Here is a 22,388-nt window from a genome sequence, read left to right as displayed (position 1 = left end):
TTGATGAGCGGTGTGTAGGTCCTCGAATGGGATCTGAGCCTGTGAATCCCAGGCCACCAAAGTGGAACGCGTGAACTTAACCACTACGCCACAGGGCAGGCCCCAGGATGTCTTGTTATTAAGACTCAGTGACCTAAGTTATCCTTAGCAATACAGACCTAAACGATTCAAGTTTCCCTTTAAAGCTTTAGTCAGATTCCAGGAACCAGTGCCAAGAAGCAAACACTGGAAGCGTACAACAAGAGCTCTAATGATGCTTTAGAAAGCTGTGACTATGGAATGTTCACATCTATAAGAACCCTTGCTGTAAAAAACTTCTCTTTGTCAAAGTTATGACAGGGACAGGAAATGAATTAATCAAGCAGTGAGTCAAACATAGAGATGGGTCATTTTAAAGCTATACAGTTTTGATTGCTATTGCTCCACAGATATAAGAAAAAAAGTGAAAAAAAAAACCCAGGACTTTATTTCCTTGCTCTGGAATGCTACTGGACACACAAAACCACATTAGCCATATATGAACCAGTTTTTCTTACTCAAAGTAAAAGAGCCAAATCTATCCTAATCCATTTTGGGGAATGAGCAAAGACAGCCATGCACAAGAAGCTCCTATTTTGTGGAAATAGAAGAGAATTATAAAACTTAAAAATACATAAAAAATAAGACATGATCTCTCCCCCAATATCTGCCAATTTAAAACAAGTCTTTGAAACTGATAAAACATGAGAGATTTAAATGCCTGCTAGTCATCCAGGAACAGTGTCATCTATCACACTAACTTCCACTAAAGTTCACAGAAGGGTCACCCAATAGAATCACCTCTTATTTTAGCTTCCTACTTTCTGAAACTTCCTCCTCCTGGCTCTCAATTTTTATTCTCTAAGCTCAACGCTACTCCTATGATTACTCATTAGTTTTGATCTGTAGGTTCTGGCACTGCGGGCCACACTGCTCTTCCTGAAATTACTTCCTCCCTTGGCTCCTGCACCTCTACGGGATCTTGCACCTCCTCCATCTCAGACTATTCCTTCTGTGGCGTTTCTTCCTCTTTCTAGCCAATGGACGTGCACCCATCTCAGCCCTCTGTGTTGTTCCTGCAAACCTTCAACATTATGTCTGGATACGGTACTTCTAAAGAATTCATTTCTAGCTTTGATCTTTTCTCCCAGCTTCAAGTCTGCATCCTCAGCAACCTAAAGGATATTTCGATCGCTTGTCGCACCATTGCTGCAAACAAAAACATGTTTGAAATTGAATATACCACCTTGTCCTACACTCCTCAAACAGTTCTGTTTGCATTTTTTGTAACGGACTGACCATTCTCTAGGGCACTCATGATAAAATCTTGGGGTCCTTCTTTACCTCTTCCTCCTCTAACAACCAATATAAGTCCCAGTATCTAATGCCAATTTCCTCTGCCATGTATTTCACAGCCACCTTTTCCTTTCATATATGTTTCCGTCAACAGAAACTACTGCTCAAAAGTAGTTTTAACACACAAGCAAGTACTCTCCCTGTCTCCAGTTTCTTCTCTTTCCTTCAGGATGCCACCAGATTAAACTTTTTGAAATGTGTTTGACTAGGCCCTCCCCCACTCACAAATCTTCTATAGGTCAGTGTCACCTATAAGATAATGTATTGATTTCTTAGCCTAGCATTCAACTCCCTCGCAGTTTTGGTCCTGACCCTCTAGGCTCACGTCTCACAATAGCCCATAAAAATTACCGTATGAATGAAAGCCCCTATACATATTTGTAGTCATTAAAGCAAAGCAATAAAGAGAATATATGCTTAGGAAAGGGACCCTTTCGCCCTTCTGCATCTGGTCCTCAAACCAAATATTCAATGCCTTTATTTATGAATCAGAGTTTTTACCCTATGATATTCCCAGAGCCATAGTAAGTCCTAACATCTCTCCTTGTCCTTCTTAAGAAACACTGGGTATAATTCCAAGGTCTGTTTCCCTGTCCTCTACTCCCTTTACTTCTGCTAAGACTTACCTGCAAAGAAAAACAAAAGTCTACTACTGCTCTTTCTTCCATTTTACCTTCTATCTAACCTCAAACTCCCAATAGTTCTATTTTTGGTCATTCTCAGGAGGTATACTGGACCTGAAATTCTCAAGGATGCCTGAAAATTGTTCAGAAGTAAGGCCAAGCATAAGGAAAATGATCACTTGGGAAGAGTTTTCTTTTTCTGTTCTTTCCAACCATATAGCAGGACCAATCGATAGAGACTTTAGAAAAACAAAATTTTACCAGAAAATGATAGTTTATACCTGTAGATAGTCCCAGGCACCCTCCTCCCATAGAAGGTGAACTTGGATAGTGTCAACTGTTTGACCTGTCACCACGGACTCTTCTCATTATTCAAGAAAATTTGCTAAACAGCAAAGTCTGCAGGGATTCTGACTTTATAAGACATGCTGCTGAATTCCTACTTGCTATTCTAATCTATCTCATTCTACAGTTTGACGGTGTTTAAAAAATAGACTTTCTCTCCCCCAGCTCATGCAGAGTTAGCTATGTTCATATGTTCTTAATTTGAGTCACAGAATTTAGTTCTAAGCAAGGCAACTATTTTGTAATGTGCCTTTGAGATAAGATTCATCTAGAAACGCTTAGAAATCAAATAATTTAAAACAAAATAGGGTGTATAATATGCACTGACAGAAAAAAATGCATAGAAACGTAGACAGGGAGTACTAAAGATATTCTTAAATAATGGGGTTAAAATTTAAAGAACAATAACAACAAAAGACCAATAGATGCTCAGAGACAAAGAAAATTGGGCATTTTAAGTGGCTGCGTGGTATGACAGAAAGTGAATGTGATGTGGAGTCAGAAAGCACTGGTTCAAATGCAGGCTCTACTTACAAACCTGGGGCACTTCATCTCTGAATCAGGGCTGGCACTAGGAGGGAGGGAGAGAGGCACTGGCCTCAGGGGCAAAATTTCAGAGGGTGCAAAAAAAGGTCACTAATCAAGATAAGTAAAATTTTAATGCAATATTCTAGAAATCAAAATTAATGCCAAAAAAAGGAATTAAGACAGGATCTGACCCTGCACTTGCACGCCTCATCTCACTTGCTTCACCTTAATCCTGGCCCTGTTGGATCATGCATGAATTTCCACTTTTTAAAATAGTCCGTAAATATTATTTTTCTTGATTAGTGAGTTTTTGGCATTCCCTTAAATTTTGCACTCGAGACGAGTGCCTCACTTGCTTCACCCTAGGTCCAGCCCTCCTCCTGGTCTGAGATTTCATATTTGTATAAACAGTAACACTGAAAACAAAGAACACCACTTCCACAGGGTTGTTGTGAAGATCAAATGAGATATTTGCACGTGTCAACGTATAAGAAGAGGTAAGGAAACTTTTTAGTATTACTATTATTTTAGCGAGAGTTGGAAGAGTCAATGAGTCTGAAAGATGGCATAACACTCTCTGAAAATAACCAGCCAGTTGACCTATTTCTCTCTCCTATCCTCTGCCAACTCTCTCTGGGCCTCTTGGTCTCTTATACTGTTCAGAAGTGGCTTCAAGAATAGTGTGCCCTCTCTGCTTTGGCCACCTGCTTTGGTTCCCAGGCACAGACCTACACCACTCATCAGCAGCCATGTTGTGCTGGTGACCCACATACAAAATAGAAGAAGACTGGCACAAATGTTAGCTCAGGATGAATCTTCCTTAAGCAAATAGAGGAAGATTGGCAACAAATGTTAGCTCAGGGCAAATCTTCGTCAGGGAGAAAAAAAAAGAATAGTGTGTCCTGTCCTGGGCCGTGCAGCATGGACAAGTACTACTGAGCATGAAAGACACCAGTGGGACTTGGCAGAGGATACACACAAGGCATCTTCTCGGACATCAATTTTGCCCACCCTCCTGAGGATTATCTTTTGAAAGGAACATGGATGGAGTAGAAAATCTCAAACAAACAGAAAAGCTAAGATTAAAGAAGAAATTTGAGTGAAATTTCACATTTGTTGTAGGCTACTCTGGGCTATGCCTCAGACTTCCTGGGACCAAGTCCCTCTCTTGCTTTTGCAGGGTTACTCTAGGGAGAGACTGGGAAGCCCTGATCTTGGGGCATCCACTACAGTCCTGGGTTACGCTTGTCCTCATGCTCATCTGACAAACATCTAGAACACCAATTACGTGCCAGACACTGGAAATCTGGAGACAAAGTATAGCCACTGTCTTCAAGAAGCCGTCTGTGTGGGGTTATCAGAGTATCAGAAGGACTCCATATGGTAGACTGAGGCTTTCATTCATTCAAAGTTTTAGTGAGCAACAGTTGTTAGGCACTGTGGCACTGGGGAGACCGCAGCGAGTAAAACACAAAACTCTCTGTATTTTAGAGCTGATATTTGAGAGGGATTCTTGAGTTAGTCCAGGATGGGGTTTGCTCCAGGGCAGATCAGACCTTTTATTTCATTCCAGAGGATCTGCATGGTAGACCTAAAACCTACCAGCGAATCAAACATGAAGCCAGAATTAATTTTTTAGTCTCCTCATAAGATGATCTGTTCTATGATCCAACAGAAATAAATAGGCATTCTAATATTTAAGAGACAGGGCCCTAGAAACATCATAGGGCCAAACGGACATCTCTGTGCAGATCCTTGGGAAACTGCAACTAAGGTAATGATTAATATTTGGCCACTCTGAATTTTCAAATCCAAGTTTAGGCTTCTTGAAGACAGATGCCATCTCATACCTTATCCCTCTCTCTGCCCACTTAGTCTGGGCACTTAACACTTGCTGACTTGTTGCAGTATATGGATTGGACGATATTTTCTAAGTGAGTTTTACTAGCTGTAGATAACATTCCCCCAGCTACCTCATTATGAAGTCTCTGCCCCGTGGACAGGAAGTAGAGTAGCTGTACATGTGAAGGCAATGGGAAGGCTGACCAAGCTAAACATACAGATCTAGTTTAAGAGAACAATAAAAATGCACTCATTCTCAATCCTTTTCACAGAGGCAATAAAATGACCCAGACTACTACCAAGATTACTGTCTTTACATAATGTCTGATACTTTTCAAAGCTCTTTCAAAATCATGATTTTATTTGATTCTTACACCAAAGCTATAAAGTAAATAAGGTGAGCAATACCATTTCTAGGATAAGGAAATGGACACCAAACGGGTCCCACCGAAAATCACACAGTTTACCAAGAGTTTAGGAAAACAATTAGACTCCCAGAGTAATGCTCACCCTATTACACCAGACTGTGGAGCTTATATAAGCATTGAGTTCCCAAGTTTCAAACTCTGGCTGTCTAATTTACGTCTGTTACCCCAGTGTCTAGAGCAATATTTGGTGAATGAACGAATGAACAATGAATGGATAAGTAATAGTGAATGGATGAATGAAAGACTGGCAAAACTAAGGAAGGTTTGACTCATACACTTCAGCTACAGACAGCAGCTTTCATAAAATTACATAAAACTGATTTCACAAATGCTTTTCAAATCTTCTAAATTGCTTTTTTTACTTCCTTACCTGATTAGCTTTAAACCAAAGCAGTTATTTTCTCCTGACCTATTTTCAAAAGCTAATCTTTAAATCCCTTGGTTACAAAATCATAAGGATTAAATATTTGCTCTGTGAAAACATACAATGGTTCGGGCAAGAAAAAATTTTAAAGTGTAAGTATTATACTTAAATTTCCAGAATTCAAGATACTAATAAAAGAGTTGTATTAAAATGCCTTAAGTGTGACGACCCTCCAATGAGAATTTAGTCGCTGATATTTCAAAAGTCACTCAAGTCATAAACCCAATTACATGAGAATAGTAACAGCAGAGCACAGAAGCCAAATTGAAAAAGTAAAACACACATGCTTCAATAAACAATAAAGGTTTTATGATATTGGATCTAGACTAAATTTGAACACCTAAGTACAGTTTTCTGATGGAAAACGAGAACTTAACAATTTCCAACCTTTTAAACGTGATCATCTTTCCATCCTCTCCCTAGATTGACAAAGCTGAGGTTCAGCCTGCATAAACTTGCTCTGCACGGTATCCAGCACAACAGTGACTGTTAACATATGTTAAACAACAAATTTGGATAGTTCCACAAAAAACTGCAGGTCAGGACATGATTCTGCGATGACTATGGAGTACTTTGGGTGACTCACAAAACTGTATTTTTCTCTCTTTCTTGACTGAAATTCAGGGTTTCTTTGTCAGGGCTATTGAACACTCTTCTCCGGAGGCTTCACTCAACACATTGTGCTCCCTTTGCACAGAGTGAATAGGAGCATTTATCTACGGGGTAATACTGCCACGTTTTGCCTTAAAATATCTGTGCTGTAGAGTACATTTAGAATTAAAGAATTAAACCATAATAGATAGCAAGGGGCTCTCCTATACATCCAAATCTTCATTTCACAGAGGAAACTCAAGTCCAGAGAGGGAGAGTGAGTTCTCTCTGGTTCAACATCCGGTAAGTGAGGGAGCCAGCAGGACCAGAATCCAGATCTGCAGGGGTGCACAAAATTGTAGTTCTACAAATATATATAAAATGTATTTAGTCCCAATGAATCAAAGTAACCTGTCCCCAGCTGCAATCATCCCTTTGCTACAGTGCTGTTTTGGTGGAGTACTGCTACTCAGATGACCTCATCTTTAATTTTATCCTCTTGGTTCCATTCTGAAAAACACATTTTCACACTGGGCCAATACCAGTGACTTAGCCTAAGGAGTCAGACGCTCCCTGGTAAAGCCACGTTCAGGGGCCCACTCCCTTCCACCACACTCTGACTCACCATAGAGATACCTCCTCCCATCTTCCTTTACTTGAAACTCAAATTCAAGAGTGGCATAGTAGGATGCATTCCAGCTCTGGCTTTGACACTGACTTTGGCCTCTAGAAAGCCAATGAATCTTTCCGGAACATTTCTAAATGTAGCATTTATCGAGCAACTTCCATGGCAAATAAGTATCTGGCGCTGATCTAGATACTTTACACATAGTATAACCACTGCTCCTAATTTCTAAAAGTGACCGGTACTCTGCTAATTTTATGATCTCAACAGATCCTCTAAACAACCTTCCCAAAAGGATGGTACGATTATTCTTCTTGTTTCACAAATAAGGAAAGCAAGGCTGAGTTAGTTCTCACATAACTTTTCCTATTTTACAGTAGAGGATCCTGAGGCTTAAAGCAGCTTACCCAGAATCTGCCTCACATAACTAGCTTACCGAGTGGCTAGGACACGGCAGAGCCAGGATCGAAACCCACGTCTAGATAACTCCAAAGTTCACCGTGGTGAACACTGTGAGGCACCTCCCAGACACTGCTCAGGAATGAAGTGGCTGGGAGGGCTGCTGGCAGAAAGGCCTCTGTTCTCAGCCCCCTGAAGAGAGCTGCCTTGCCCAAGACCATGTCCCATTCCTGGGTGACTGGCATCCAATGGTGGTCAATGAGGTAGCAAGGTCTGGCCTCCTTTCCCCAGCTCAGGACAGCTCTGAAGGGCCATTCATCTTCACAACTCCCTGTAGGGTCGGTGGCAGCTTCTGTTGAGACTGCATCATCGCAGCATGACTTCTGCCCAACCCTGCGTCCCTTCCAGTTCTTTCCCTTCCCCAGATGCTGATCCTGAGAGCGCACCCTAAGGAACTCCTGTATGCTCATCTCTGCCTTGGAGTCGGCTTCCCAGAAAACCCAACCTGTGATATCTGCATTCTTGTCGCTTTACCAGGCTGCTGCCTCAGGTGCTTTGTCCTAAAAGAGGAGGTTGGATTAGATGAACCCGGTCTAGCTTCAGCTCAAAACTGCATCGTGGCATAGCCGAAAGGAGTCAGGAGTCAGAAGACTCAATTTTTATTTTTATCTCAGCCATTTACTAGCAGCAGCACCTTAACCCCTGAGATTCACACTTTCTAGTCTGTAAACTGGAATAACATTATCTACCCTGGCTCTCTCTCAGAGTTGTGGAGAGCATCAATTTATAAACTACAAAGCCCGTACTCACATAAGCTGTTATTTTTATGACGATTCTTACCGCTAAATTTGTGGGAGGTGCAATAACAGGAGCAGACGAGCAAGGACTAAAATGCTGTCATTCTACAATTCTCTGGGGAGATCCTACTAAGGCCCCTGGTACTCCACTGCAAAGCCTGTGGCAGCCCTTGCCCAGAGGGAGTCCTCATCCTAACCAGGGTCCACATCGTTGCTCCGCACATCATGAGTCCATCCCTGACTGGTACAGGACTCTCACTTCCTCTCGACGAAGCTCTGCAAGCGGGCCAGAAACCACTGGCACCATCAGTCAGGTGTATCACCACAGTGCCTTGTACCAAAGAAACTTTAGCTCTTCTCTTCCAACCCAGTCTCTCCTGTGTGTAACTGCTGGCCACTGAATAAAGCTCAAGTCACAATGCCACCCCCATACCCCCTAACTGTTTATGTGAGAACCCCCCACCTCTCTCTTTCACCCCCATCCTCTCACTCCTCAGCATTTTCTCATCTGTGGCTTTTCTCAATCTTGATTCCCTTATAGCTCCTTTCTATTTTGCCTTCTGGAACCCTCATGTCATTATGAAAAAACAAAACAAGTCAGTCCCCAGTATTACAGAGAATGCCCTATCTCCTTCCCTTAAACAGAACTTTGCTCTTCCCGGAGGCCCTGTTCCTTCTCTGTGCAGGCTGCTCATTTCTCCCACTTCTTAGGCCAATGGGGCCAGGAAAGGAAGATGAGTGGGGTGGGGTGGGGACATCCCCTTGAATAGAATGACATAACTGTGCAGATGGTTACTAGTACAAAACTGCGGTCTTCAACATCAACTGGGCCTTCAGGGTCACCTATCAATCCCTCTCGCCTATTGTGAGCCAGCCCTCGTTTCCATCTCCCGAGAAGATTATTTTAAAACTCACCACTCTCTTCAATACAGCTATTAATCTTTGCTTTAGTCCCTTCTCTCAGTGGACAAATTTGCCTGCTATTTCACAGAAAAACATTAAGTTCATCAATTATGATCTTAAGTTTCCTGCCCTATTCCTATAAAAGTATGTTCATCTACACCCACTCTTACTGTATGTACTCCTCCAATCTCAAAGGACTACCCTTGACTCCACATCGTTCTATCTCCAACTGGATGTTACTGCATGAATCACGTCTTCTTATTCTTCTCTCTTCTACCTCTTTCCCTTTACTGGCATGAGTTCCTTGGGTCCTAAAAGTGTTTACCTATTTTTCATCCCCCTAAAAGCACCACCACCAAACTTTCTCATGTCCTTGTGCTCTTCTCCAGCTAGTCTCCATTCCCCTGTCTGTATCATCTGTGTCTACTTTCTTACTTTCCATTCACTTAACCATTGATATCTGGCTTTGCCCAGCCTGGCTAAAGTCATCGAGGGCTTCTCATCTATCCTCACCTTACTGAATGAGGTTGTTTACATTCATCACATAAGATTACCAACTTCTTGAAACTCTACTCATTTGGTTTCTGAGACAACTCCTTCTTGGCTCTCCTGGAACCTCTTGGAACATTTTTTCCCCATCTCTTTTGTGGGCTCATTTTCCCTTGACCATCTTTTAAATGTCAGGGTACTCCCAGGGTTTCACCTCAGTCCTCTTCTGTTTATCACTGAACATTCTGCCCCTTCATCCATTAATTATTTCAATTACCACCTTTGTGACAATGCCTGCCAAATCTCTATTTTTAGCTTAAATCTCCTTTAATTTTCGACCTGTATACTCTTCCTTATGTTCTCCTTTTCGACCTTCTGGTGGCACTGGCATCTAGCCAGTCACCTAACTTAGAAATCTAAGAATCTTCCTTTACTTTGCCCTCTCTCCCCACAGTCAGTTACTAAGTATTATCCTCTATGCCTCCCTAAATACTTTTTTTTTTACCCCCTAAATATTTCTTGAGTCTACTTTCTCTTCCCCATTCCCACCATTGCAGAGTTAATTCGGGCCCTCATTGTCCTTGCCTGAACTTCTGCAATGGTCACCTAACTGGTCTTCCTGCTTCCAGTTTTAATACCCTTAAATTCACTTTCCCCATAGTTGACAGAAGGATCTACCTAAACACAAATCTGATCAGATTGCTCCAACGGTACCTACAACGATAACAAAAACACCAAATTGTTTGTATACAATATGCCTTCACTGGCATAAAAGGCCGTTCATGATTCAAACTTTGTCAACGTCTCTGGCTACCTTCATCAGTACTTCCTATCCCCAGCTTTATGTTCCAGCAACACCTAAGCGCTCATAATTCCTCATGCACACCAACTGCTTCCTGCCTCCACTTCTGATCCCACTGCTGTCCCTTCTGCCCGAAACGCCCCACCCCTTCTCCCCCCACCAGGCTAACCCTTACTTATTCGCAACTCAGTTAGCTTGTCATCTCCCTGAGGAAGTCTTCCTTGATACTCAAGGAGGGATTGGGTGTCTCTCCTCAATGTTCTTATAATATTCAGTGCATATCGTTGCCATCGTAACTCTACATGGCTTCCAAATTGCTTATGTGTCTACCTCCTTGCTCTAGTAACAAAACTTGGTGGCTTAACACAACAACGATTTATTTGGCTCACAGATTTGTGATTTGGGCAGGGCCTGCTGAGAATGGCTTGTCTCTGCTCCACACAGCATCAGCTGGGGTAGTTCTCCCAGAGCTGGAGAATCTACTTCCAAGCTAGCTCACTCCGGAGCGGACTAGTAAGTGCTGGCTGTTGGGTCCTCTCCACCTGGGTCTTTCCACTGGGCACTTTAGCCTTCTTCACAGCATGGTAGCTGGGTTCAACAGTGAGTGTCCCAAGAGACAGGATGTGGAAGCTACTAGTTTCTTAAGGTCTGGGACCAGAAGCTGTTACAGTGTCTGAGTAGAAACTGAATAGACTTTTGCCATAGTCTATTGTCAGGCAGGCACAGAGCTCAGATTCAAGTGGAGGAGGAAAAGTCCCACCTTTCGATGAGAGAAGTGTCAAATAATTTGGGGAGCCATGTTTTAAAACCACCACACTCCTCTACTGAACTACAGGACTGATGGACATGGCATGTGTCTGCTGAATGAATGGATTCATCCCTGGAACAAATGGCCTATGTAGAACTTCACAGTCTCAATCAGTCACTTGCATCAAGGAGATTCATTCTGGACAACTCAGACACATCAATTAGCAAGAGGATTAAGGTTCAAAGGAAATTCGAATATTAGAGTATTTTAGAAACGGGAGGGAATTATGAACTAATCAAAGTATAGTCCTTCATTTTTTACCAAAAAAACCCAAAAAAAACCAAAAAACCCCCGAAACAAACAAAAACAAAAAAACCCCCGAGGTGCATAGATAAAAGCATACAGCAAATAATCTATGTCGGTCAGTTATGTAAAAAATAGCAATGACTCAGAATTTGCTATATATGGGAAACATACGCTATATACTTGCTAAGTTTCTTTCTTTTAGCAAGTCAGAGCTCATTAAACCTCAGAATCTGAATGATGAGCACTGTTATTTTCTTTTAAAGGGTGACAATATTTACTTTTGCAAATTGGGTCCCATTTACAGCTACTGTTGTAATTCAATTATTTGATTATGCACTACACGTCTTGGTAAAACGGCACACTGATAACTCAAATACTGTGCACTGACATGCATCTCGCCATTAATAGAATATCAAAGAATGCGTAAGACCTTAGTTATCAGACATCTTCAAACATAACTGATTGAACACAAATGCGAACAATGGAGATATTCGAGTTTGAATTATTAAACGTAACTATTAAAGTCTAAGGAAATGAAATAATTTGACATCAATAAGGATCAAATTACACACCTAATTCTAAAAGGTGAATTTGGGGCCAGCCTTGTGGCCAAGTGGTTAAGTGCATGTGTTTTGCTTCCGCAGCCCAGGGTTTTGCAGGTTCAGATCCTGGGCGTGGACATGGCACTGCTCATCAAGCCATGCTAAGGCAGCGTCCCACATGCCACAACTAGAAGGATCCACAACTAAAAATATGCAACTATGTACCGGGGGGGCTTTGGGGAGAAAAAGGAAAAAATAAAATCTTTGAAAGGTGAATTTTTTTTAATTGAGGTCATATTGGCTTATAACATCATGTAAATTTCAGGTGTACATTATTATATTTCAGTTTCTGTATAGACTCCATTGTGTTCATCACCAATAGTCTAGTTTTTATCTGATAAAAGGTAAATTTTGACTAAAGAAAAAAAATAGTTTGCTGAATTAACAGATATACCTAATGATAGCTTTAGAGACACAGACTTAGACTTTAAAATACTTGATCTCTTCTAGGCTTTCTGAGGAGCTTCCAAAACACTAGATAAGATTATTGGAAAAGTTAAGACTACGACTACCAAAAAAAAAAAAAAATTGGGGGACAGCCTGGTGGCACACCAGTGAAATTCACGTTTCACTTCAGCAGCCCAGGGTTCACTGGTTCAGACTCCAGGTGCAGACCTATACACCCACTTGTCAAGCCATGCTGTGGCAGGCGTCCCACATAAAAAGCAGAGGAAGATGGGCACGGATGTTAGCTCAGGGCCAGTCTCCCTCAGCAAAAAGAGGAGGATTGGCAGGCAGCAGATGTTAGCTCAGGGCTAACCTCCTTCAAAAAGAAGAAAAAAAAAACAACGGGAACTGTCAATTAACTGAATATGGGGTAGCATTTCACCAAGGAAATAAAATCAGTTTTCCCCAAAGGAATGAACTTTTTTCTCAGAATTCTTCTTGTGCTGTGGAGATTACTTTGTAAATCAGACTGTCCCTATGACTTCATCTTAAGCAATCTGGAGGAAGGGCAGAATACTAATTTAGCAATTCCAGAATAAAAATAAGTCACATGGGATGCTGGTTTTACAAGACAAACTAAGAGGTGTATTTATAACACTATCTGCACGCCCAACCCAATGTTTATGCAGCTACTGCTTCTTAGCCAGTGCAATATTTGAGAAACTACAAAATCCCCTGGAACAGATCAGAGATAAAGTGGAAAGTAAAAAAACCAAAAGACAAAAAAAACCCTCATGCAATCCATCTGAGACACACTGTAGGAATTCCCCAAACACCCATCCACAAAGAATGCATCGTTAGTGTTTAGAGAAAATGAAAGCCCGGGTTCTCAGTCAGTACTTTGTTATGTATCAACTATAAGCAAGGCTTTGGGTTGGGCACAGAAGGGTCAGAATCTGTGTACACCTGCTCATTCAAATTCTCTAGCAGATAACACAGTTCCATGGAGCCCACATAAATGTTAATGAACTCCCAACATATTTGCCTATTTAGGTGTAACCTAGCTTTCCTTAAAGAGACATGGCAGTACCCTGGGGTGGGAGGCAAAGGACAGTTCTTTCTTTCCGATCTGAAGTGGCAATGCAGAAAATAATAAAGCTGTGGTTGACCGAGAGCTTACCATTTGCCAGCCACAGGGCTACGTACATTATATGTACTGTTTCATTTAATGCTTACAACAATCTTAAGAAATAGGTACTGTTCGTCAATCCTTCTTTACAGGTAAGAAAAAGGAGTCTCGCGGGGGTAAAGAAATTCACCTAAGGAACACAGCTGGCAGGTGAGGACGCTCTGCATGACCCTGCTCTGTTCCACAGCTTGAGCTCTGAACTTCTGAACTGCCGACTCAACATTCAACTACCCATTTAATCTAATCTAGGCACTGCTTAAATAACCTATACAAGTGAAATGTATGCTTTCATTATGAAATAATTTAGAAATGGATATTATCAAATAAATTAGGGATGAATACTAACAATTGATTTTTAAACCAACTACCAGATTAAAATATTCTTTCACTTATAAAATGGCCCATTAATTTATACACTACGCAAAAATTGCTGCCAATTATAAAATCTCATTGATAGTAAGATATACGCCAATTTTAGAGACATTAAAATATGAGAAAAATGTCTGTCTTAAAACTGATGAAATACAGTGTGTGTTTATTTCACCTGTTTCTTCCATTTATGATCCTTTTCCAGTCTCATACATTAGCTTTTCTTTACTTGTTTCTTAAAGGTAGATGCTGCCAGAATTAGATCCGTCCTCTTTTTGCTGACTACTCCCTCCCCCTGGGTAATCTCATCTATTTGTCAGGACCATCTCCTGATAAGGATCATCTTTAGCTGACTCTTTCCCCAGACTCAAGTTGTTTACCAGCACATTGATATTGTGTCAATCTCTTAAACTCAATGTGTTAGAAAGCCAGACTCACTGTCCTAACCCTACGCCTGCTTCTCTGTCTGGGTCAGTGTCTTGTGGCGAAGGTATAGTGCAGTATACTGTAGGAAAAAAACACTTGAGACTACAGGGCCAAGTTCAAATCTCAGCTCTGACACTTAGCCCCTGTCTGATCTTGGGCAAGTGATTTATTGTTGCTTAAAAAGCCTGTTTCTTTATCTAAAAAGTGTGGTTAATAAGGATAACTTTCAGATGGTAGTAAAGATTAAATCAGTTAATTTATGAAAATAACTATCACCTTGTCTAATACATAATAGGCCTTCAATAAATGGTTGCTATTATTGCGACTTGTAGTTAATGAGATTCTCTTCTGCCCTGGACCTTAAGGGGAAATTTGGAAGTATCACTATCTTTAGCTCTTATTCAAGCTCCATATCCATTCAGGCACCAAATGCTACTGATCCTACTTGAAGAAATATCACTCCTTCTATTGTGAGAAAAATTTAACTTTCCTTTCTTTTGCATTGATATTTAAACATATTCAAGTCTCTCCCATTTGAAAATCAGTGTCTTTCTATTGAGGCCCATGATATAACTTTTCATTGTTTCAAGTACCTCAGAAAAATTTAAGTTTGCTTTTTGAAAAGATACATGTATTTCTTAAGTTCATTTCTGGGCATTTTATGTATTATGTTATTATTGAGAATGAGATTATTCGTTTGTTTATTTTGTGTCCCCCACCCCCCATTATACTTTCTAACAGGTATGGCTGGTATATAAGATGCTATCGACATTTGTCTACTTTGCCCTATAGATGATTTTCCTACTCCCTTATTAATTACTTAAATTTTTTTTATCATGGAAATAATACATTTTACTATAAAAACTTTGAACATTCATATAAATAAAAACTTGAATCACTTGTAGTCCCACCATCAAAGATAACCACTTTTTTTTTTTTTAGGAAGATTAGCTCTGAGCTAACATCTGCTACCAATCTTCTTTTTGCTGAGGAAGGCTGACCCTGAGCTAACATCCGTGCCCATCTTCCTCTACTTTATATGTGGGACGCCTGCCACAGTATGGCTTGACAAGTGGTGTGTAGGTCCACAGCTGGGATCTGAACTGGCGAACCCCGGGCCATCAAAACAGAACATGCGAACTTAACCACTGTGCCGGCCCCAAAGATAACCATTTTTAATAGCTGTGTATATATCCTCTGAGATTCTTTCCCATATGGCATATTATAGATTTATATCTATTTTAGAAAAATGACATCGTATTGTGCATACTGTTTTATTGTAATATAACATATATGTATAGTATATGTAGACTAATATTAATGTTATAATCAACATTGTGATCAATCATCAAAGTAAACTTCACTATTTAAAGATCAGCATTGAAAGTGATTTAAAATATAAAAACTAATAAATGGTTGGAAGAGACATGACAAAATAAATGAGAATCAGAAGAAATTATAGCTATAATAATTTCAGACAAACCTGAATTCATGAGAATAAAAATGAAACAAGTAAAAGTGGATTTTTTTTCCTTAATAAATGTTCACTTACAATAAGGAAATATAGATTTTATGCTATAAACATTTCAACAGCCGTCTACCAATAGAGAGACACTAAACTTATTTTTAAAAACAGACGGGTAAATAGAAATTCACTAGTATTGTAAAACTATAACATCTCCATCCTTTTCAGATTACTTAAAATAAAAGCAAGAGGGCTAGAAGACTCTGGGAGAACGCAGAAGGGGGTGCTGTTTCTGACAAGTACGCTGCGAGCACCTTTGCATTTCCAAACCAATAAGCACACATATGAAAAAGATTCTCAATGTTTTTACAAGTTCACGTCATAAATAAAGTTCATGTCATCTTTAAATAAAGCTCGAGTATACTTTTAATGTTGGAAATAAAATAAATCAATATCCCAAACTTAAAATATTAAAACAATGGCAGATTTGGGGAAAAAAATTTTTGCTTAAAAACTGTGGTGAACACAAGCGCTGAGCGTTCCTACTTGACGGAATCTTTGGTCTTTGAATCTAAGTGGTGTGGCCACGAGAGCTCGATGTGGGCCGTGCTGATCACACTGCTTTGCTTTCATAGTCACACATGGAGAAAAACCAGCCTGGCAAATATATGTTGATGAAATGAGTAACAAAGTTCACTCATTTGTTTTGTAGTAAACAGGGAAATATTTTACTCAAAAATTCTTCAAAGCGATTTTCTGAAAGTTATTTTGGCAACTGAATGAAACTTGAGTTCCAAACACCCCCCATGAAGATCTTCTGGCAGAGACTGGATGCAGGGTAGAAAAGGATTCCTCACAAGCTCCCCACCGGTTTTCAACTGTGAGTTGGGAAACTATCATCCAAATTTATTCTTCAGATAGATTAAGTTAAATTTCTCCCCAGGAACCTATTTTTTGAGAACTCTAAAAGTCAGAAAATTATGACACATTTGGTACAGCATAATGGTTAGGAAAGCAGACTGGCTTAATAAATGTTCACTTACAATAAGGAAATATAGATTTTATGCTATAAACATTTCAACAGCATAATGGTTAGGAAAGCAGACTGGGTTTGAATCTTGGCTCTGCCAATTATTAGCTGGGTGCCCTAGGGCAAGCTACTAAGACCTTTCCATGCCTGTGTGTCCTTACCTGTAAAATACGTGAAACGCTATCTGTACCTACTTCAGATGGCTGTTCCGAGGACGACATGAGGTAACACATGGAGAGCATCACAACAGCATCGAGCAGGCAAGAAGCACTTGAAAAACGTTCACGTGTCTCATCAGTACAGCCGGACACTGGCTACAAAAACTTAATGTATCAAGTCGTGATGTTGGGTTTTACCCCTTGAAATTTCAGTTCTTTGTCTAAAAACCCTTCAAATACATCTTTCAAACATGTGATGTTCTGCTGAAGGCCCGCAAGTTTGAAGCAGTCACTTTTGTCCATGTTGTCTCAGAAACAGGGTAACATTATCTTTCAGCTCAGAAATCTTTCCGAGCGCTTTTCCTCCTGACATAACCGAAAAGGTCTAAAAGAACATAGATATTCACTGATTGTCTTCTCACAGCTTGGGATTCCGTTTTTAACATTAAAACCGTCCATTCATCTGGAATGCATTTTAATGTAAAGTACGAATTTTGGATTTAAAATAGCGTCATTAAAACATCAGTCAATGGTTCCAAATATTTTTCTTGAATAAGCCAACTTTTCCCCACTGACTTGAAAACCTATCATACACCAAAATCTTTTATGTACTTATTATAATAGTTGTCTATTTATTTCTCACTGCTCTCCCATCGGAACTTCAGTTTCACAAAGAAAGGGCCCTGGCTGATTTGCTCCACGGCTGGATCACCAAAGTGATGCTTGCCTCATAGCAACAAATACCTGAAAAAGGCTTTCCTCTTTTGATCTCGCAATGCGATTACCATATTACTGATTTTCTAATGAAAAACAAATGCTACGTTATTGAAACAAATCTGAACTGTTTATATTTACGATTCTTTCAATATGCTGCCAGATTTCATATTTGACTTAAGATTTTGTATATGTAGTTTTAAGTGAAAAGTGTTCTTAACTTTTAAGAAAAAGAGAAAACAAACAGGGGCCGGCCCAGTGGCATAGTGGTTACGTTCACATGCTCCGCTTCAGCAGCCCAGGGTTTGCAGGCCTGGATCTCAGCCACAGACCTACACACTGCTCATCAAGCCATGCTGTGGCAGTGTCCCACATACAAAATAGAGGAAGAGTGGCACAGGTGTTAGCTCAGGGACAATCTTCCTCAAGCAAAAAGAGGAAGATTGGCTACAGATGTTAGCTCAGGGCCAAGCTTCCTCACCAAAAAAAAAGAAAGAAAGAAAGAAAAAGAAAAAACAGAATTTGGTCACAGTCATCCTAGCTTCATAAAATAAACTGGGAAATTTTCCATGCTTTCAAATAGATTAGATAGCACAGAAAATATCTGTTCTTTTAAGATTTGACAGAACTTAATGATAAATATGTCTAGAATTTGTACTTTTGGCAAGGAAGAAATCTTTCTTTAATCTTATTTTTGTCAACATCATTCACAGTTTTAGTCATTTTGAGTCAACTTTGGTTATTTTATTCAAATTTATTTTTGGTTATTCATTTTGCAGATTAAATTTATTGTCATAGGGTTAAAAATATTATTATTCTTCTCAAATACATATCTATATATATATATATATACACACACACACATACACACACACACACACACATATCTATCTTTTTTTTTCGGTGAGGAAGACTGTCCCTGAGCTAACATCTGTGCCAATCCTCCCCTACTTTGTATATGAGATGCCGCCACAGCATGGCTTGATGAGTGATGTGTAGGTCCACACCCGGGATCCAAACCCGTAAACCTCGGCTGCCGAAGCAGAGCATGTGAACTCAACCACTATGCAACCAAACTGACCCTCAAACATATTTTTAAAAAATTCCCTTTGCATTTGTGGTTATATACATCTTATTATTCTTTTTTTAAGGAGTACCTCTGGATCACGTTATGGTTAGATTTAAAAAAATCAATTTGAATCCTTGTCTTTTAACAGAATAGAGTACTCACTGTGTGGTAATGAATGTTTAGTTTTAATTTTAAACTATATTGTTTTTATGCTTCCAAAATGTTTTCTCCTTTCCCCGCTCACTTAGCCATACTGATTAGGAAGCTCTTCATCCTATTTCTACTCTGGTACTGCTGAACTTTAAACTTACTTTCTCCTGTATGTCTTTATTGATGTCAGTAACAAAACAGCACTTTTTTGAGTCTCCTTGCACTCTTCCCTCTTCCTTCTGCCTGCCAAATTGTTGAAACACTTTAAAATTGCAGATCTCCATTATCATTAATCTCTTACATTATTCTTTCTTGAGGAATCATTTATCACTAGCATTATGACTTACTACTATATTAACAACTGTTATTCACAATTAATTCCATACTACTTTAAAAACTACTCCACTGTAATTTCTTTCCCTTCTCGGATTCTTTATTCTTACTAATTACTTGTTTGGCTCTAGCATGACTTTGCATAATTTATTTTTCAGAGCAAGTAATGAGTGGGATATTTTGTGAGTCTTTCAATGTCAAGATGATCTTTTTGTTGTCCTTTCAAGAAAAGATGCCTCAGCTGGTTGTAAACTGAATAACAATCCTTTCTTTTCCCTCTAATGTCTAATGTGCTGCCTGCTCCATTGCTTTTCGCATGTAGTGCTACCAGGTAACAGGATACAAACTTATTCTCCTCCTTTTGTGGATAACAACTTCTCCTTCACTCCACCCTACCCCACCCTCAAACATGTGGATGCTTATAGTTTATTTTTCAAATATAACAATTTTGTTAGAATACATTAAGAGCAAATTTTTCATCACTATTCTTTTTATTTAATAACAGGTTTATTGAGATGTAATTCACAGAGCATAAAATTTCTTCATTATTTTTTGCTGGCCACCCCTGAGCCCTTCTGTGTGATGATTCATGATTCCCTTTAGCCATGGTGGTGGTGAACGTGTGAACTTTAATATGTAAGCTCAGGTTATCATCTTAAACCAGGAGGCCTATCCAGTATCTCCTGAAGCCGACTGTTGCTGCTATACTGCTCATCTTCCTTTCCATTCCACTGGTTCCATCTTGGAAAGTGCTCTCCATTCTTTACACACTCCTGGCTTTCTCCTCAGGTTCCTCGTCTTCCTCCATGGCTTTGCCAGATCCAATCCTTAACCCTCCTTTCCTCTCATTCTACGTACTCTTCCTGGGTAATTTCATCTACTTTCTGGCTCCAATTGTCGTCTATATCAATGGTTACCAAGCTCCTCCCCGAATATTGTTTATATAGCAACATTCCCCCATCAGTAACATCTCTCATTTAGACACAGTGATTTTCAACTACAAGGACATCTAGAAATCTCAGGAGAGGCATGTATAGCTTGAAGAAGTACTTCTCCTGCCCAGGGAGCTTTGGGCTGAGACACCTGCCTGTTCCATCTCTGGTAGACAGCACCATCATCCAAAGAGCTGTCTACTCCAGAAGCCTGGAAGGCATCACCACTAGGCTTGAGGACAGAGTTGGTGTCTCTTCAGTTCAGCACCACATCTAACAGAGTGTCTAACACATAGCAACACAACAAATATTTGTTGAAGGAATGAATTCAGTCAATCACTAAATTCTGGGGTTTCCAATTCATATCCTTTCAACTCCTCCTCTTCTTTTCATCTACACTGGTAGTATTTTAGTTAAAATAACTCGCCTCCATTCCTGCTTCCCCCAACCTATTCTCAAAGCTACAATCAGTTATCTCTTTCAGTTGCAGATCAGTTCTTATCATCCCTCAACTTAAGACCCTTTAAAATCAAATCCAAACTTCTTAACATGATGTACACGTCTATAACTCTCTTGATTTTGTACATAGCATTCTTTCTACTTGGGAGAACAACTCAGGCATCATTGGTGATGCCCAAAGCTGAATTAAAACACTCATTTTATGCGCTCCCCCAAAGAACCTGTACTTCTTCTACTATTGCATTTATTCTGTATTGTAATTGCCTGTTTATGTGTCTGTCTCCTCATGTTGTAAATTTCGATGGGCCGGCCAGTGTCCTTTTCACTGTATCTCAGTGCCCTGCACAGTTCCTGGCATGGAGTAGCCATTCCATGAGTATCTGGTGAATGAATATATTTTCAAACATCACGAGTGACCATGGAAGTAGATAACCTTGGAATCCTATCATGGGTCAGGGATTCTGAACCCAGTTGGGATCTCCAAGTAGGTACTAAGAGTGCATAAACACCATGAAATTGGCCCCAACATTTTACAAATACATACATTTTTCGAAGGCAATTTTCAGACTGTCTAAAGAGTCAATAATCCTAAAAATTTTTTAAATATTACTGTTGGAGTTTGTTTGGTTAGAAACGAATATTCTAAAGTGTATTACAAACTAACAAAACCAAAATGTAGATACATACACACAACACACAGACACACACAGGGATTGATGTCATGATAAAACTTTTCCTGAAAAGGGACTAGAATCAGAGAAGATAGAGGGCTGCAGGAGGACTAAAGAAAAACAGATGAGGCCAGAAAAAGAAGTCAGAAAGGCAGAACAGAGAGAGAAAAGGAAGTTCTGCCCACTCTGCCATTTTATAGAGAGTCCTTATGCGTTCAGTGCACAAAAGGTTGGCTTCATTACAAAAGACGTCAATGTCTGAAGAGAGCTATACAGTTTTGAACATTACAAACTTCAGCTTGCTCTAATGCTGCCCAACTTTAGGTTCGTTCTGTTCCACCAGTTGAGTTGTCTTTCCAGTTCTGTCCAGTGAATCCCTGTCTAGACTCTGGCCTTCAAGAGAAGGAAAGAGAAAAAGAAAAAAGAAGGCAGTGGTCTGGGCTTATAAGAAGGGAGGGACAGGTAGAGGATAATCATTACTTCTCAAATGACCATCTTTCTCTGTTCATTTCACTTCTTTGCCTTTATTTAGAGCACAGTTTACCTACTTCCCTAATTGTAGGAATCTTGACAATGTATCATGCACTTTGGTAAAATGAGAAAATGTATGTAAGTTCTGAAAAATATCGGTAGTTTTGAGAGTTCTAGGTGTTTTTTAAATACATGTTGACCATATTCATCCTCTGCCCGTTAGTTAAACACGTAATGAAAGAAAGGAATGTGATTTTTCTTTTTCCTCTTTGGGAATTTCTCGTATCGGTACGTAACATACTATAATGCCTGGTTTGCTTTAGAAAATGCTAACTTTTGTATCACAGGATGCTGTTACTAATCCACAAAGGTAGCATAAGTACTTCAGAAGTGGCAATAGGCTTGATTTTGAGTGCTTTGGTGCTCCGTAGCCTAACCTCGATTACCGTAGAGTCCACAGTGTAGCTACTGATCTTACATCAAAGACGTCTCTGTGGAACAAACCTTGCTCACATGGGGATGAAAAATGGACCCTCTCCTCATTAGCATCATCTTTCATCCAAAGAAAACGAAAACCAGAGGATGGTGAGTATGATCAAAAAGCCTGAAGAATTCAGTGACTGGTTAATCAGCATCTAAATCAGGAATGGTCCATAACTACCCATATAGCAATTCAGGCCTGTATCACTTAACATTAATACACAAGAACAGCTCTGCAGTGACGTATGGGGATAGGAGC

At 39.8% G+C, this 22,388-nt stretch overlaps 1 protein-coding gene across 4 annotated transcripts in view; it reads right to left on the bottom strand.

The window, feature by feature from the left end:
- NSMCE2 (NSE2 (MMS21) homolog, SMC5-SMC6 complex SUMO ligase) overlaps nucleotides 1-22,388 on the bottom strand; it is a 226,572-nt gene that overhangs the window by 85,773 nt on the left and 118,411 nt on the right. The window lies entirely within an intron of this gene.

The sequence above is a fragment of the Equus caballus genome, chromosome 9, assembly GCF_041296265.1.
Source record: "Equus caballus isolate H_3958 breed thoroughbred chromosome 9, TB-T2T, whole genome shotgun sequence".
Taxonomy (NCBI): domain Eukaryota; kingdom Metazoa; phylum Chordata; class Mammalia; order Perissodactyla; family Equidae; genus Equus; species Equus caballus.
The sequence above is the reverse complement of the archived record's forward strand: the minus strand, read 5'-3'. Positions and strand labels throughout refer to the sequence as shown.